Source organism: Chrysochloris asiatica, unplaced genomic scaffold (assembly GCF_000296735.1).
Source record: "Chrysochloris asiatica unplaced genomic scaffold, ChrAsi1.0 scaffold00010, whole genome shotgun sequence".
Classification (NCBI taxonomy): domain Eukaryota; kingdom Metazoa; phylum Chordata; class Mammalia; order Afrosoricida; family Chrysochloridae; genus Chrysochloris; species Chrysochloris asiatica.
Window position 1 is genome coordinate 30274343 of NW_006408528.1, and position 6243 is coordinate 30280585.

A 6243-nucleotide genomic window follows, 5' to 3' on the forward strand; every position below is an offset into this window, starting at 1 on the left:
CATCTTTTTTCCATTTATGTGGTGCTGTAGGATAAGCACTGGACTGCTGACCACAAGGTTGGCAGTTCAAACAAACAAGCTGCTCTTTGGAAAGCCTATACAGGCTCACTATGAGTCAGAACTGACTCAACGGCACTTAATAATACCAACAACAACTGTGTTGTTTATTGGTCCAACTGTGAGGAGTTTTGCTTATTTTGCTTTGAGATACAATCCTTACTAAAGGCTGTAGTCTTTGATCTTCATCAGTATTTTAAGACCTCTTCCTTTCCAGAAACAGATCAGCATGTGCCAGATTGCTTATGAGTTACTTCAGATTAAAATGTTTAAAAATCTATCCTTTAAAGGTAAACAAGTAAGAGAAACATCCTAGCTAATGTGGAGCAATATTAATAAACACAAAAACCCACTACCACCAAGTGAATTCTGACTCATAATGACTCTATACGACAGAGTAGAACTGTTCCCTAAGGATTTTTGAGGTTGTAAATCTTTGCAGAAGCAGACAGGCTTATTGTTCTGCAGAAAAGCTGGTGGTTTCAAATGGCTGACCTTGAGGTGAGTAGCCCAAATGTATTACCCACTACAGTAGAGGAAACTTTAGTTGCCAGTTTTCTCTTCTAATAACATAGTGTGGATGCTCTGTAGGATAGCAGCAGACCGCAAACTGCAAGGGAGCCCATCATCTGCTACACAGGAGAAAGATAAAGCTTTGTGCTCCGGCAAAGATTTACAGTCTCAGAAACTCTATGCAAGGACACTATACGTCTAAACCAACTGAAGTGCACTTAACAACAACCATAATATGGAAGAAGATTGGCAAGTATATGTTCTTTAATCAGATACCTGATTGATAGCCTAGGGTTAGGAGCATAACTCCTTAAGCCTCCGTGTTCTCATCTATAAAAATGATACAGGAAAATAACAACACTATGGCTCAGAATAAAGGAGTAAGTGAGAAAATACAAATGTGTATGGAGTGTTTTGATGAGTATGTGGTACAGAGTAAACAATTGACACATATTAGATATTATTAGTTATTAATGGAGATGACAAAGAAGTTAACATGCAATTGTAATGGAGTCTTGGTGTGGTGCTGCGGATTAATGTAATGAACTATAAGGTCAGTTTGAACCACAAAGTTGGTGGTTCAAGCTCACCAGCTGCTCCTCCAAAAACTCTATACAGGGTTACTATGAGTCAGAGCTGACTCAATGGCATCTAAAAATAACAACAGCATTTGAAAGACCTTAGGAGGGAAGGCGTATTTGAGAAATTTGGAAGGAAGGTGAAGGGATTGATAAAAATGTCTTCTAAAATGTTAATAAAGCCTAGTAACCAGGGGGAATCTGGCAAGGTGGTGGACTAGGCAAATGTGGTACACAGACCCTCTACAACAAAGAATACAATAGATGAAATGAAACAGACACAGATGAAAATCCTGGAACCCTTAACATCAGAGGAAAAGATAGGGATGGGGATTGAGTGCTTTCTGGGAAGAGAATCTGAGCAGGGATGGAGAGAGGAAGACTGACTGGTGAAGGACTGGCTCAACCATCTTGAACTTTTGTGAGCAGCTTTGGCAACTGAAGATGGCCTGGCAGAGCAGAGTCCCACAAGTAACAGAAAAAGCATGATTCCTTCTTTTTACGCATGTTTCCCTAGTGACCAGTGGTGTGACCAGCTCCTATCTTCATCCACCCCCAGCGCAGACCCTGCTCTCTGCCATGTCAGAGCCACATGGTTGGTAATCATGCCAGTGCCTGGATTCAGGAAGGCTTGGCTCCAGACCAGTCACCATACTTCCCAGCTGTCCTGTGGTCCCCAAAACACCGAAACCAGTTCCACCAAAGGCCTCCACAAACTACTTCTGGGGTGATGCCCAGAAATAGTTAGCACCAAGGTCCATAGGAACTCCATCTAGGACTAGGAGCTCCACTGTCACATGCCCCTCACACTCCCACATTGTGAGCTACTTGGCTGGCAGGAGCCCCCCAGCTGTGCTCTTTTTCTGTTTCTGGTTTTGGATGTGGTTTTTACTTCTTGTTATTTCATTGCTTTTTTGTTTATTCTTTCTCCTCCTCCTTCTTCTCTTTCCATTCCTTTGAATTTTTATCCTTTCTATCTCGGCTTTTCTTTTCCTTATTTTCTTCTGTTTTAAATTTCCTTTATTTTTTTATGCCCTTTTGATTTTTTTTCCCCCACCACTCTCTACTCTCTTTTTCATCTTCTCTCTCCCTGGTTTCCTTAAGATTATTTAGCTTTGTTTTAAATTTCTTCCTTTTATTTTCTTTCTTATTTTTCTCTTCTACAGTTTCATTTTCCCATGCCTCTTTTCTGTTTTCAGTCATTATATTGTTTTCTGCTGGTGGCTGCTTGTTTTTTAATTCTTTTGTTATTTTTTTATTTTCATTGTTAGTTATTTGCTTGTATATTCTGTTTTGTTTTCAGCTGCAAGTGTGTGTGTGTGTGTGTATTTGGCATTCTCCTCTGTCCTACCTGACAGAAGATAGCAAAGGTGTCCATACAGCCTAGTCATACTATACCCTCTTCAGCTCCACCCACTGAACAAGAGCCAATAGCAGCTCCTATACCACCTGATAAACAATAGATAGTAGCGAACACCAGCCACACCCACAATCAACCAAGGTGCACAGGCAGAGAATAGTGCACACACTTCCATTCTTTAACTATACCCGTGGGACAGGTGTTGAAAGCCTAAGAACATATCAACATACAATCATCAATTAAATACAAATATGAAAACCCCACAATATCCAGATGACAACAGATAATTTCAGATCATGCAAAGAAACAAGAGAGAATGATATAAAGAAATTATCAGGATGCCGAGTCAGAAAATGTTTCTTAGGAAGAAAAGGTAATGGAGCTAACTGAAAAATGATTCAAAAGAATGATATTTAGGTGCCTTTAAAGGATTGACAGAAAATTCAAGGAAACCAAGGAGAACACAAAAAAAAAAAACACCTTTTTTTTTTTTTTTTTAAAGAATTCAAGGAGATGCCACCAGAATAAACAGACAAAATAAATGCAAATTTTGAAACAATATAAAACCTGAAATTAGAATCCAGAAGACTAATATTCAGATTTCAGAAATAGACAATACATCAAAAGGCCAAAGGAGTTGATTCCAAGCAATAGAAGCCCTAATAAGTGTGCTTGAAGATAAAACTCTCAAAACTAGACTTCGAGAAGAAAATCAGAAGAAATAATTTTAAAATGCCCCCCCCCCAAATCCTAAGAATTATGTAGGACATCATGAAGAGGAATAATTTATGATTGATCAGAATTTCAGAACTGGAATAGACAATAAAAGCATAGAGAAAATTGTCAGAGTTGTTTGAAGAAAATTTCCCTAACACCTTGAAAGATGAGAAGGTAAGCATCCAATAAGCTGACTGAACCCTAAACAAGAAAGATTCCAAAAGAAAGACATATCATAATCAAACTTTCCAAAACAAAAGATATGGAAAGAATCCTGAAAGCAACTCTGGAAAAACAAAAAGTTACCAACAAAGTAAAAGCAATAGAACTAACTTTTGAATTCTCACAGAAACCATGCAGGCTAGAAGGCAATGGAATGACATATACAAAACTCTGAAAAGTAAAAACTGCTAACTAAGAATCAAATACCCGGCAAAACTGTCTTTGAAATATGATGGTGAAATTAGGACATTTCTATATAAACAGAAATTAAAGGAATTTGTAATAACAAGATCAACTTTACAAAAAAATACTAAAGGATGTTCTTTGGACTGAGAACCAACAGCAACAGATAATCACATGAGATTGACCTATATGACACCACCACCCAGAATTCCATCTAGATACAGAAATAGTTAAGTAAATGTTGCTGTGACATCATAGGATAAGCACTGTACTGCAAGGTCAGTTTGAACTGCAAGGTTGGTTGTTCAAACCCACCAGAAACTCTGCACAGTGTTGCCATGAGTCAGAACTAATTTAATGGCAAATAACAAACAAACAACAACAACAAAATAAAACAAACATACAAGACTGAATATGGGAAACCAGAGATATCAATTTATAATTAAGTCAACTATGAAGTATAAAGACGGAATAGTGTAGATACAGAGTTTCCAAATGGTATGGAAGTCAAGTAGATTTCAAGGCAAAACAGAGTGTTGCAAATGGGGGGGAAATAATAAATTACAGGGCAACCTAAAAGAAAGTGAATACACTTTCATATCAAAATGAAAAAGAAGAAAATCAGAAAGATTTAATAGACATTAACACAACAGAAATGAAGAAAATGAAAATTAAACCCACAAACAAAATGAACTCAGAGCAGAAAATTATATGGAACAAAGAAACCAGCATCACACACACACAAAAAAAACCAGACAGCAAAATGAAAGCAATCAATGCATACCTGTCAGTAATTACACTGAATGCAAATGGCTTCAATGCATAAGTCAAGAGACAGAGAGTAGCACAATGGATAAGAAAATAAGATCCTTCAATATGCTGTTTACAAGAGACATATCTTACATACTAAGACAGAAATAGAATAAAAATCAAAGAATAGATAAAAGTGCCAAGTGAACAGCTATTAGAAAAGGGGTAGAAGTGGTGAGTTTAATCTTTAAAAAAAAAAAAACTTTAAGGAATAAATCATCATAAGAGACAAAGAAGGATATTATATCATGAATCAGGGTCAGGGTCAAATGAACAAGAAGACATTACCATAATAAATATCAATGCCTCCAGTGAAAGAATCTCAAAATATATAAATTAAACTATATTTGAAATGAAGAAAGAAACTACACAGCTTTGGACTGCAAAGTCAGTTTGAACTACAAGGTTGGCAGTTCAAGCTCACCAGCTGCTCCTTGGCACCCCATGCAGGGTCACGATGAGTTGGAACCAACACGACAGCACTTAACAACAATGACAATAATAATAATTGTTGGTGGTACCATCGAGTTGTTTCCAGCTCATAGCAACCCTGTATAGTGTTTCTAAGCAGCAGCTGGTGGGTTAAAAATGCCAAACTTGCAATTCAGATGGACCTTACTGTCAAGTGTTTATCCCACATAATAATAATAGTTGTTGTTGTTGTTAATTACCATGGAGTCTATTCTGACTCATAGCGACCTTGCACAGGGTTTCCAAGGCTGTAAATCTTTATGGGAGCAGAACTCCCCATCCTTTCTCCCACGGAACAGCTGGTAGTTTCAAACTGCCGATCTTGAGGTTAGCAGCCCAATTTGTAACCACTACGCTACCAGTGCTCACTTCGGCAGCACATATAATAATAGTAGAAGATTTTAATACACCATTTTTGGTGAAGGACACAACTATGACAAATAAACTCAACAAAAACATGCAAGAATTAAACAACACAATCAACCAACTTGACCTCACAGACATCTGCAGTGAATTCAACCCAACAGCACCACAATATGCATTGTTTTCCAGTGCACATTCTCCAGAAAAGACTATATGTTAGGCCACAAAGCAAACCTCAGTAAATTTAAAGACATCAAAATACTATAACACATCTTATCAGATCACAATGCGATAAAATCAGAAAGGCACACTAGGAAAAATAGAATAAATAGAAAAATAGAAAAAAGTCAAATGCATGGAAAATGAACCACACCCAAATTTCCATGAGTCAAACAAGAATGAAAACACAGCCTACCAAAACCTTTGGGACACAGTAAAGCAGAGCTCAGAGGGCAATTTATAGCAATAAATACACACATCTAAAAAGGAAGAAAGAATCAAAATCAACACCTTTACCCAAGATCTCCAACAATTAGAAAAAGAGCAGCAAGGTAAGCCTACTGGCACCAGAAAAAAAAGAGATAATAAAGACTAAAACAGAAATAAATGAAGTAGAATACGAAAAACAATAGTCAATAAGACAAAAAGTTGACTCCTTGAAAGGATTAATAAAATCAACAAACTATTGGCAAATCTATTAAAGGAGATGAAGTAGAATATACAAATACCATGAATAAGAAATTATATGGGTAAAGTAAAGTGGCAAGGTACATAATCAATTGCATTCCTTTATATTAATAAAGCAAGCTCTGAAAGGAAATCAGGAAAACAATACCATTTACCAAAGATGAAATATTTGAGAATAAATCTAACCTGAAGTAGCAGTCAAGAGATCAGACGACGTATTGCACTGGGCAAATCTGCTGCACAGGAACTTTTTAAAGTATTGAAGAGCAGAGATGTCAGCTT